This window comes from Jaculus jaculus, chromosome 8 (genome assembly GCF_020740685.1).
Source record: "Jaculus jaculus isolate mJacJac1 chromosome 8, mJacJac1.mat.Y.cur, whole genome shotgun sequence".
Lineage (NCBI taxonomy): Eukaryota > Metazoa > Chordata > Mammalia > Rodentia > Dipodidae > Jaculus > Jaculus jaculus.
Window position 1 is genome coordinate 45,338,192 of NC_059109.1, and position 12,703 is coordinate 45,350,894.

Genomic DNA, 12,703 nt, shown 5'->3' on the forward strand with positions numbered 1-12,703 from the left:
GCTCTTCATTTCAGCTATTTTTGGTTTTCATAATTTCCAATTTGTTGATTTCTTTATTGATCTTGATAATTTCTTTCTGTCTGGTACTTTTGGGCTTGGACTGTTCTTTCCAGTGCTTCCAAATGGATATTTAAGTTGTTTCCTTGAAATATCTTTCTGTTTTTGTAATGTAGGCATTTACTGCTATAAACTTTCCTCTTAGAACTGTCTTTATTGTGTCCTATAAGTTTTGGTGTGTTGTGTTCTCATTGTCATTCCAATTGATAAATTTCTTGATGTTCTTTTTGATTTCTCCAACAAACCATACATTGTTTAATAGTGAGTTGTTCAGTCTCCAAGATTATGACAGAAAATGGATGGATACAGCCTGTCAACTTGTATCTTTTTTTTAATATTAAAGTTCCTGGTGGCTTTACACACATATATATTTATTTTTATTTATTTATTTGAGAGAGAGAATGGGCACTCCAGGACCTCTATCCACTGCAAATGAACTCCAGATGCATACACCACCATGTACATCTGACTTATGTGGGTACTGGAGAATCAAACCTGGGTCCTTAAGCTTCGCAGGCAAGCACCTTAGCTGCTAAGCCATCTCTCCAGCCCAACATGTATCTTTCGATTGGGGAGCTGGGGTCATTAATGTTCACAATTATAATTGTGAGGTGTGAGTTAATCCCTGTCATGTTGAAAACTTTGTAGACTTTGGTGTTTTCTTTGTCTTTGCATGCTTTTATGTCCATTCTAGTTTTAATTATTTCTTTTTCCTGCCTTTTTTTGCATGTATCTGAATCTGTTTCTCTTTTATAAGGTTGTGAAATTTTTCTGTAATAATTTTGTTAAAGATATTCTCTATGCCCTTGGCCTTTATTTTGATTTGCAACTTGAATTCTTTTTGCCAATTTTCTTCAGCTATTCTTGGGGATCCTATTTGCTAATTTTTCTCCTAGTCTTGCTTAATCTCTGGATTTTTGGAGTGGGATCAGCTCTAACCTTCTCCTGGGGGCAGGAGCTGATACATAGTTGCCCTTTGCTTCAGCCCCTCTTCAGATAATTTTTTAGAGGGGGCTTGTAAGGTGGATGTAAGAAGCAGAATCCAATTTGGCCATCTGCTCATGGCTGACCTTTCCCTAGTTGGTTCCCTCCCAGGCAGCTGCCATAGAGTGGGGGTCTAGCCCTGGAGCTCAACCTCTGTGCTCAGCCCATTTCATAATGGTGCACTGCTCTTCCCAGCTGACCTTCCACTAGTATGTCTCTTCCCAGGTAGCCACCCTGGAGTGGCCTCCACTCTATTGTAACCCTCACACTCACCTCCATCTCACAATGGCATGAGGCCCTGCTCCCAGCTGATTTTCCACTGGTGTTCCCATTCCAGTCAGCCACCCTAGAGTGGACTTTTCTTTTCTTCTTTTTCTTTTTCTTCCTTTTTTTTTTTTTTTTTTGTTGTTGTTGTTATTTAAACATACTGCCAATGGGCAGTATTCACAGCAAGGTTAAAACCAAGAGAAGGTATAGGTTGATATTGTATATATGTAAGTACAATGATTGAGATGGGGAGGTAATATGATGAAGAATGGAATTTCAAAGGAGAAAGTGTAGGGGGGAGGGAGGGAATTAACATGGGATTTTTTTATAATCATGGAAAATGCTAATAAAAGTTAAAAAAAAAACATTAAATTTAAAAAAAGGGAAAAAAAAATAACAAGAGAAGGGAAGAATTTTCACTGTTTTCTAGATTCTACCAGCCTCCCTGTCAAGTTCTTGCTGTTTGTTCTTTGCTTTTGAGATAAGGCCTTGCTATTCAGCCTTGGCTGGCCTTGAACTGACTTTGTGGACCAGGCTGGCCTCAAGTTGGAAGCAGTCCTTCTGACTCAGTCCTCTTCTTTCTCAGCCTGACCTTGAAGAGGTCTTTCTATGAGACTAAAAAGGAAGGATATCCACCTACTCCGGCTGTGACTTCATGGAAGAGCCTCAGGTGCAAACCTCAAACTGCATGGCTGTCTGCATGTGCCCACTGTGACATGTGAGTGCCCTCCTGATGACAGTCTGAGAGCAAAGAGCCCTTCCCTGCTAATAGCTGGAGTGCAAACTGGAATTCCAGCTGCTGCTCCAAGCTCTGCCACTAACAGCCATGGCACCAAGGAAAAAGGCAGTGCTTCGCAGGAACTTTTGAATTTTGGTGGGTTCACTGGCTCCCATGCTTCCACCTCATTTGCATGCACCAATCAGTGCCTTCCTGTGTCTATATAATCTCCCACGCTCAGCCCTTCAGGGTTTAAGGACCTGTTCTGACCTGCTGTTCCCACCTTGGGATCGGCTGGGCCAGTGTGGCTTTTAGAGGGGACCTGGTGCTGTTCTCACAGCTTGTGGCTCCTGATCCTATGGGTCCCCTACCATTGCTCTGGTGTCTGGTTCCTGTTTCAGTGCTTTTGGTTCCCCAAGTCTGTCAAGGATTCAGAGTGGAAACCCTTTCGTATCCCCCTTTTAAGGAAAAAACCAAAGCCTGGACGGGTGGAAAATGAATCAAAAGAGTAAGCTCACCAGCAAAGACAGGCTTTATGTGGGATAACCTGAGAAGGGCTTTGGCCAAGCAAGGCAAGAGCAACTTCCCTGACTGACCAGAGGATTCTTAGGGTAGAGGGGTCGTTGGAATTCTTTTGTTGCCAGACATTCTGCCTTGCCTTGGGTGCCTGGCTATTTCAGGGAAATAACAATTAGGTGATTTGAGCTAGTTTTGGGAGATGGCAATTCATTTGCAATTCAGTTAGGTGGCCTGGGTCATTTCCAGAACCAGAAACTTACACATTGTAAAGTGGCAACCAGAGTTCAAAAAATTGGAGGGTCTGAAGCCGGGCATGGTGGTGCACACCTTTAATCCCAGTACTTGGGAGGCAGAGGTGGGTGTATCACCATGAGTTCAAGGCCACCCTGAGACTACATAGTGAATTCCAGGTTAGCCTGAGCTACTTTGAGACCCTGTCTCAAACCTCCCCCGCCCAAAAAAAAAATTGGAGGGTCTGGAGAGATTGCTCGGTGCTTAAGGTGCTTCCCTGCAAAGCCTAATGACCTGAGTTTGAGTCCCCATACCCATGTAAAGCCAGATGCACAAAGTGGCACATGCATGTGGAGTTTGTTTACAGAAGCTGGAAGCCCTGGCATGTGCATTCTCTCTCTTTCTCTCCAGCATAGTGGTACATGCCTTTAATCCTATCACTCAGAGGTAGGAAGATCACTGTGAGTTGTAACTACCTTTGCCCTCCTAGTTGGCAAACCCATAGCCACCAGGAGTCTAATTTTTGTTCAAGTTGTTATATTCCCATGTAAATAATTTTTTTTGTTGTTTTCTTTTCTGTTTGATTTTTCTCACTCTAGCTCAGGCTGACCTGGAATCACTATGTAGTCTCAGGTGGCCTGGAACTCACAGCGATCCTCCTACCTCTGCCTGCCAAGTGCTGGGGTTAAAGGCGTGTGCCACCACACCTAGCTAAATAAATCTTCATTCACCCTTCACTGCCCATTCCATTCCATGTGGATACACAAGGACCTAGGAAGAAGAGATCATGTCCGTAGATGTTCTGAATTCTAGACCCCGGTTATCTTTCTTTTTTGGGAAGGTGCACTTGCTTGGGGTAATTGGCATCCTAATGATAGGGTTTAAGAGTAAGTCAGCCCTGTTTTATAGGCCGCTAATTAGGGTTATAGGTCCAAAAGAATAAACAGATATCCATACAGCCTGAGAGAGCCAGTGAGCACAGAGATTATGTCATGCGTCCAGAAAACAAAGTCTGGGAACTAAAATTAAAAATAAATAAATACATAAACAGCCCTGATTTATGCTGACTCCCTGGGATGTTGGCTGCCCTATACAAAGTAACCAACATTCTAATTCATCAGCCTATCAAAAGAGCCCCTCACCTACATTCAAAGTGACCAATCCAATCGATTGCAACTTGATGCCTAATTTCCATCCCGAAGATACCAAATAATCAGTTTATCAGAAGCTCCCACAGGTAAACAATCCAGCTCATCAACACTAGACAGTTAATTTACATCTCCAAAGGTATAGAAATCCCTAATCCATCACTATCTCTGAGGACCCCTCCTACCTCTGGAGCTCCCCTGCCTGTTTTTTGCTTTCACTTCCTGCTTTCCATTCTAACAAACCGTGTGTAATCTATCTTCTGTGTCTGCACTGAGCATTCTTTGCAGGTCACGAACCAGCTCGAAAGCCACTGCCTTGGAGAGTTTTAGTGACCATTGAGTGCCTTGCACTATGACCCTAAGCTAAACCCACCCAGAGTGGAGAAAGACTCTTATCATTTTCAAAATTGTTATCACTACGGCAGTCCCCCATTTTCCTTCATGACCTCATATGGCTCCCAGATCATTCACTCCAACCACTGGGAATGTCTCCTCACCCTCCAAAAATGCTCTGCACTGAGATCAGGTTGACCTTCCTGTAGCAGCAGTTCAGGGCCAAAGGTGCATACCTCCAATGTCATGTGGTGGAAATTCAAATTGGGGGCTGGAGGCTACAAACAGAGACGTAGGATAGTCTACCTGATGCCCCGATCCCATTTCATTGCCGCATCCAACAACCCCAGCTCCCATCTTTCTTCTACTGGGAGGAGCTCCTAGGCTGGGATGGGATAAATTCCAGGACCTTATAATGATGTTGTTTTACATATGGGAAGGGAACACATCTGGGCCATCATTGACAAGGAGACCCCAGAGCTCGGTATCTGGTGAGTTGGCCTCCAATTCGCTCACATGTGCTGATTGAGCTAACACATGAAAATCGGACGAACGAGGCCCCAGGGCCATTTGGATTTATCTGTCTCCAACTGAACTGTTAGTGAGCATACCTTTCATATTCTACAGAGCATGTTGCGGGGATTTCCTGAATGAGACTTAAAGCCTTTCGGACAGAGGAGAAGAATATTTCTTCACACTAAGGGACTGACACCCAGATCATTCTGCAACGGCGTCAGCCTTGAGCTTAGGCAAGAGGGGCTTTTTATATCTTCTTACAAGCAAGCTAGGTTACAGAAGCATAAGTGGCATGAGTGGGCAGCTACATAGCTTAAATTTCTTGTAATTTCTGTTCCAGTCAACTCAAAACTATCAGTAACTCGCAGTGCGGGCAGGGAATTTATAGGGACTTACCTCTGTTCTCTGTGAGTACCTTCTGGCCTGTTGGGGGTGTTCTGTAACCTAGTACAAGTTTCTTTTAATATTAATATTTTCATATATACATATGTGTGTGTGTGTCAATTATTTATTTAGCTGAGAGAGAGAGAATGGGCACGCCACAGGGCCTCCAGCCACTGCAAATAAACTCCAGACACATGCACCTCCTTGAGCATCTGGTTTACGTGGGTCCTGGGGAATCGAACTGGGGTCCTTTGGCTTTGCAAGCAAATGCCTGAACCTCTAAGCCATCTCTCCAGCCCTAATATTGCTATTTTCTGCTAGACCCCCCTCCTCTTCATCTTCATAAGCCCTTATGACTCCTCTAAATGGGATCCTCTGACACTGGTGAAGGAGACAGAAGGGGCTCCATCCCTGGCTGGTGATGGTGCAGTGCACATTGCAGACGCGCTATGCAGGCTTTGTTTAGCTAGTCTTGCCTGTCTTGGGTCCACCATGTACCTCTGCAGCAGGACCTGTGGTACCGTTTTCCCCAGGTGGGTCACCTCATGAACCTGTGTGACTAAGCCAGATGCTACACGTTCTGGGACTATGATTCTGTCATCTTGGGTGACCAGTAACCCCTCTGAACTTTCAGTGGCTCCTATTAATGCTTCCTCCTTCTCCTTGGGGCGGTATTTGGAACTCCCCGGAAGGGCTGGGAAGGCAGAGCACACTTTTTTTCAGTCCCAGGGGAGCGGGGCCATGACTCACTTTCTCAAGGAGGGCTGCCTGCTTGGCTGCCTGGTCTGCAAGCCAGTGTCCTTGGCTCACTTTATCTTGGTTTCGGGTGGGAGCTTGGCAGTGAACTACTGCTATAGCCTCGGGGGCTCAGACTGCCTCCAGAAGTTGGAGGACCTGGTCGCTGTTTTTAATTTCGGCAGTCTGTATAGATCGTAGCTCCCTTCCCTTCTGCAAGCAACAGGGCTCCAGTGAGTGTGTGCACCCCAGCCTTCTGAGCTGACCAGTCACTGGGGAGTCTCCCCTCCTGCGAGATCTCTTTAGGTGTGGTATTCCCCCTGTTGTAAACTTTGGCTCGCATCAGTGAAGAGTTCTAAATCTGAGTTAGGGAGTGGTTCATCTTTCAAATCAGGCCCCCAACCCTTCCCGTAGATACGTCACTGGATTCCGCATTCGCACTGCCTCGATCTGGACCTGGGATTCTCTCCCAACATAACCTGATATGGGGCCACTATCTCCCCAGTCTTCCTGCAGCTAGCTGTCCCCCTGAGTAGGGAAGTGACATGGTGGGGAACTTTGGCTGTAATAGCTAGTCCCAGCATCAGCTTATCTGCTCCCTGAACCAGCACTACAGGGGCCTCCAAAGCCCGGAAGCCATGGGGTCCAGCCATTTGGACAAATACTCCACCAGCTTAGTCGATGCTCCTTTGCTGGGTCATCACCCAGCCCTACTCCTTGCTTTCCTTACACACAGGATGAAAAGCTGGGTGACTACCGGGAGGGCTGACATGGGTGCTTTACTCAATCTTTCTTTAAGTTGGTGAAAGCTGCTTTTTCTTCCTTTGAAGGTGTCCATTGCAGATCCTTGAAGAGCATAATGGAGGGGCCCTGCTATGGCAGAGAATTCTGGAACCCAAAGCATGTAGATCCGGCTGCCCCCAGAACTTCTCGGAGTTACCTTTCAGTCTGCGGGGTGGGAGGGGCGTGTACCGGGTAATCAAATCACCTGTTTCTGTCCTTCTCCCAATTTCCTCTTTCCCTGGCTAAGATGATGTCCTAATTAGGTGACTTCCCCCTGGCAGATTTGGGCCTTCTTCTTGGATATTTTATATTCTACCCCTTGTAAGAACCGCAGCAGTTCATAGGTGCCCTTTTTAAAAAAAATTTTTTTGTTTGTTTATGCATTTATTTATTTGAGAGTGACAGAGAGAATGGGCGCGCCAGGGCCTCCAGCCACTGCAAACCAACTCCAGACGTGTGCGCCCCCTTGTGCATCTGGCTAACGTGGGTCCTGGGGAATTGAGCCTCCAGCCGGGGTCCTTAGGCTTCACAGGCAAGCGCTTAACCGCTAAGTCACCTCCACAGCCCCATAGGTGCCCTTTTCACAGGCCTCTCTGGAGAAGGCGGCCAGCAACAGGTCATCTACATATTGCAATATAGTGCACTCTGCTGGTCAGCAGTTCTCTCCGTCTTTTGCCGGTGCTTCCCCAAGATGGTGGGGAGTTTTTGAACCCCTGGGGTAGCCGTGTCCATGTCAGCTGGCTTTTTGTGCCCACTTCTGGTTCTTCCCACCCGCAGGCAAACAAGGGGTGACTTGCTTCTGCTAACCACAAGCAGAAGGCATCCTTTGAGTCCAGACAAGTGAAAACTGCCACTGTGGGAGGTATCAAGATCAGCAGGACTCATCGACTGGGGACCTCCAGGTGGAGAGTCTCAGCAGTGTCACCGAGTGATCCTGCACGGGCCAATAGTCATTGGTCCCTCAGCTTCCTTACTGGGAGCAGCAGGGTGTTTCGATGGAGACTGAATTTCTTGCAGAATCCCTCCTTCCTTGAGCCTCTTGATGTGGGGGGATATCCCAAGCTGGGCTTTCAGGGGGATTGGCCATTGCCTTTGTCTTATGCAGGTGGCCCCAGGCTTGAGGGTCACCACCACAGGTAGATGGCCTTTAGCAAGGCCGAGCTCCCTATGTATGTCCCACACCTTGGGATAGCGCTCCAAATACCAACTAAGTTGGTGTGAATTTTCAGTGTTTTCCATCGGGGCCTCAGAGTGCAATTGCCACTCTTCCTTGGGGGGCACTTCCAAAGTCTGACAGGGCACCAGGGTTGGTGGTTGGGCCCGAGTCCATTGTGACTGTGGTGCCTAGCTTAGATAACAAGTCTCTTCCTAGGAGGGGCCCAGAGCTTTAGGGACATACAGGAATTGGTGGCTGACTTGCTGGCCTCCTACAGCCTGAACCAGAGTGAGACCATACCCCCCAAAAACAAAAAAAAAGCAGGTACTTTTTGGTGCTCCCTGAAGCCCCAATAATTGTGATAGAGTCCTTAGTGAGTCTGACAGTGGGAGATGTCACCATCTTAGGGGCGCTGCCAGTATCCAAAATAAAAACCACAGCTTGGCCCCCCAGATTTATTTTGAGCATGGGCTCTTTGGGGCCAATTGTGTGAGCCCATTGGCCCGCAGTCAGATTCAGTCTTCCATCCTGAGGCTTCAATATTGGGTGGATGGGCCTCCTGGTCTCTTCACAGCCTAGTGTTCTTTGATCGTTTCCCCTCTTGGAGCACTCATTCTTCCAATGGCCCCTCTCCCTACAGCACATAGGTTGATCTCTTTTTAACCTGCGGTGGTTTCCCCTACTGGCAGGTGGCAGCCTCGGTCTTCCAGCAGCCCTCTCATCTCTGAAGGTTACTGCTATAATTTCTGCCTTTTTTCTCCCATATTTCTCATTTTCTTTATGTGCTGTTTCCTCCCAGTTAGCCACCACCCTGGATGCGATATCGATCAATATTCATTCCAGCGAAGCCTTCTTAGCTTCTGTAGTTTTCGGGACACATCTGAAGCTGGCTGCTGGACAAGGGCTGTGTTTACCATAGACCTGTGTTGTGGTGCCCCAGGGTCAAATGGAGTCAAGTATCTGTATGCAGCACATAGTCTCTCTCATAGGACTGACTGGGAAACTCATCTGGCCTCTGAGTCACCTCACTCACTTTGGTCAAATTGGTAGCTCCCCACGTGTCCACTCATGTTCCTTCTAAAATAGCTTGCCTCGTTCAGACGAGGGCTTCCATCACCTCTTGGATGTTAAAGCACCAGTCCAGGTGTTCATCTGGGGGGACAGTGTTTGAAAATCGTTCAGGGTTCTCAGGGTCTGGAGGTGGCCTGAGTGATCAAACAAGCTTGGGCAGCATGATAAATGCACCTCCTCTCATTAGAGATGAAGACTGTGTATAGTAGCTGGCAGCAATCGTTCCAAGTTGGCTGGTGACTATGTGTGATGGCAGCCAAAACATTTACCATGGTTTGGGGCTGCCCTGAGTATGGCAGAGTATGGTGCTGCCCATTCAGGAGGTGGGTGGTGGTGAAGGGCTGATAGACATACTGTAGCCAGCTGGTCCCAGAAGTTCCATCTGCCCTGAGGAGGGACTGGCCTGGCATTTATTTCAGCAGATAGAGGGGCACTGGCTCCTCCTCCCCAACTGTTAGTTGTTGCCTGAGTTTGAGGATCTTCCCCATTTCTCAGATGGAGGGGTGCTGCTGGTGGAGGGAGAACCTGGTTCTCTTCCCAAGGCAGGGCCAGATAAAGGGAGGGTGGCAGCGCCTCTTGCCCCGGACTGGTTGTGGGGGTCAATGGGTGGGGGTTATGGGAGGGGCTCAGTGTACTGTTTAGGGGTCTAATGAATCTGAAGTTTCTCTTCTGCCTTGGTGGTTTGTGGGGCCAGCACTGCAGCTGAACTTCTTTGTACATTGAAGCAGAGCCAGTCTGGTGGGAGCAAAGCCAGCTTACGAAAGTAATCAATGTACAGGAACTGATCAGGACGGCCTGGGTCGCGGGTGCAAACTTCTCTCGCTTTGCAGACAGCAGCCAGGTGTAGGGTGCCTTCTGGCGGCCACTCCACGCCAAAGGATGGCCAATCAATTTCACAGTAAGCCTTTGACATGGATAGCTTCAGATGATTTCCAGAATACCCTTCCTTGAAAAGTTTTTTAACGTAGTCTGCAGCACTGTCCAGCGCTTCGACTGGGAGGAACCCATTTTATATGTGCCTAGGGTGTATTTGGTGGGTGCACAGTGAGGGTTGGAAGGTCCAGAGACTCCCCCTCAGTCAGATGTCCGCCTGGCCTGCTGCCTCTTGGTAACTTAAGGGGTCTTACTAGTGGGGCCGCACATATAAACCCCGAGCCTGGACAGAGCTCCCTCTTATAGGGAGATGAGCGCTCCTTTAGGGGAACGGACCCCAGCGGGACTGCTAGGGCCCACTCGGACACCGTAGCCTCAGGGCCGTGGAGCCATTCACATTCACTCTCACATCCATGCTCGGCTACTCAGAGTTTAAAGTTTCCTATTTCGTCCCACGAATAATCCTGATCTAGCTAGAGACCAAGACTGGAGCAACAATGGTCTACCTGACCCAGGTTTCCCATCTGCTCCAGCCGGCTGCTCCGGATTCTTGCACTCACTCCTCTGTTCAGATGCCCTGGTCCAGGGCTCAGCAGCCCTCCTCCCTGACTCCTGCTAAGAGACCCCAGAATTGGGTCAGGGGTGCGCACTTCTCAGACCTAGAGGCTGCAGAGGCCAGGAACAGCGGCCTCTTCTATCCAATGAGGGACCGAGCAGTCTGATCTTGCTGGGGGGCTTCAGGAAATGTGGGAGTTTCCTGAATGAGACTCAGAACCGTTTGCACAGAGCAGAGGAAGATTTCTTCATGCTAGCGGACTGACACCAGATCTCTCTGTAATGGTGCCAGCCCTGGGCTTAGGCAAGAGGGGTTTTCATGTTTCTTCCTATAAGCAAGCAGGGTTACAGAAGCATAGGTGGTGTGAGCGGGCAGCTACATAGCTTAACTTTCTTGTAATTTCTGTTCCAGTCAGCCCCAAACTATCAGGAACTCACAGCACAGACAGCGAACTTATCTTCATTCCCTGGTTGCTCCTTCTGGGCAAGAAATTTATCTCTCTGTTCTCTGGTCTCTGGCTTAAGGGTGACAGGGGACTTAATCTCTGTTCTCTGTGAGTAGCTTCTGGACTGTTGGGAGACTCTGTAACCAAGTACAAGTTTCTTTTAACATTGCTATTTTCTGCTAGAAGCACACCCAGCACTGGGCTTACCTCAGACTTGAGAGCCCAAATGCTTGCCTGTTTTAAGATATGGAACTGGCCGGGCGTGGTGGTGCATGCCTTTAATCCCAGCACTCAGGAGGCAGAGGTAGGAGGATCGCCGTGAGTTCAAGGCCACCCTGAGACTCCATAGTGAATTCCAGGTCAGCCTGGGCTAGAGTGAGACCCTATCGAAAAACCGAAAAAAAAAAAGAAAGAAAGAAAGAAAGAAAGAAAGAAAGAAAGAAAGAAGAAAAAGAGATGGAACTGTGCGTTTATGCTCAAGGGATTCACTCAAATGGCCCATGAGAACATGGAGCCACTGAAGTGTGATTGTCAAGAAGTGGGCTATTGTCCATAAGACTCATTTGTCACAGAGGAGTTCTCACTGGGGTTCTGAAAGGAATGAATAGATTTCTCAAGCATTGTGAATAGAATTTTTGGAGAAAAGGAGAAAGTTAAAAAGAACTTTTGCACATGAACTCATCCTTCAGATCGTTGTGTAGCAATTTCCTCAGAATTAAAGTACTCCATCCTGGAAGGAGGTTCATTGAAACTCTGTACATGAAATTTACAAGACTCCGGAAATAACTCACAAGTTTCAGGAAGTTCCTAGAACTTAACAGATTCACAAGGCTCCTGATGTGCAGGGAGCTCCAAGAACACAGCTTTTCTACATCATCACCCACAAGCTCTCTTTTCCTTTCCTTTCCTTTCCTTTCCTTTCCTTTCCTTTCCTTTCCTTTCCTTTCCTTTCCTTTCCTTTCCTTTCCTTTCCTTTCCTTTCCTTTCCTTTCCTTTCCTTTCCTTTCCTTTCCTTTCCTTTCCTTCCTCTCTCTCTCTCTCTCTTTCTGTCTTTCTTTCTTCCTTTCTTTCTTTTGAGGCAAGCCCAATAGACTGGCCTTTTATATGTGTATGTGCATGAGAGAGAGAGAGAGAGGATTGGTTTGGCAGTGCCTCCAACCATTGCAATCAGACTCCAGACACGTGCTTCCCCTTGTGTGCATGTGTGACCTTGCAGGCTTGTGTCACTTTGTGTCTGGCTTACATGGGCCCTGGAGAGTCGAACATGAGCCCTTAGGTTTTGCAGACAAGTGCCTCAACCACCAAGCCATCTCTCCAGCCCACCCATGAGTTTTTTCAGTGACACAGCTTCTTTTGAGTTATCCATTCTTTGTAATTAAGTTCTCACCCATACTCCTGGAAATAATGCCAATGAAGTCGTGGGTTCGCTAAGTTGGACTTAGGAGGAATCATTACTCTGGCCTGTCATCAGTACCCTTTCTAAGGTGAAGAGATGTTTGTTTGGGAAAGAGGGGCCCAAGGTGCCTGCAGGACTTCTGAGTTTAGATATGTGGGGAAAGCAAATCTTCCACCTGAGCACCTCTTTTGGCCTTTGGGGGAGGGCACTTTAACCATTTAAAAATAAATAAAGGGCTGCAGAGATGGCTTAATGGTTAAGGTGCTTGTCTGTGAAGCAGAAGGACCCAGGTTGGATTTCCCAGGATCCACATAAGCTAGACACACAAGGTGGTGTATGCATCTGCAGTTTGTTTGCAGTGGCTGGAGGCCCTGGTGCACCCATTCTCTCTCTCTTTCCCTCAAATAAATAACTACAAACAAATAAAACCTTGCACTAAGGAGTACTTTAAAAAAGACTTTTACTTCAAGCTGCAATATGGATTTGGATAGCACTGTGTGATACTGTTCTCACTTAAGATTTTGGAATTAA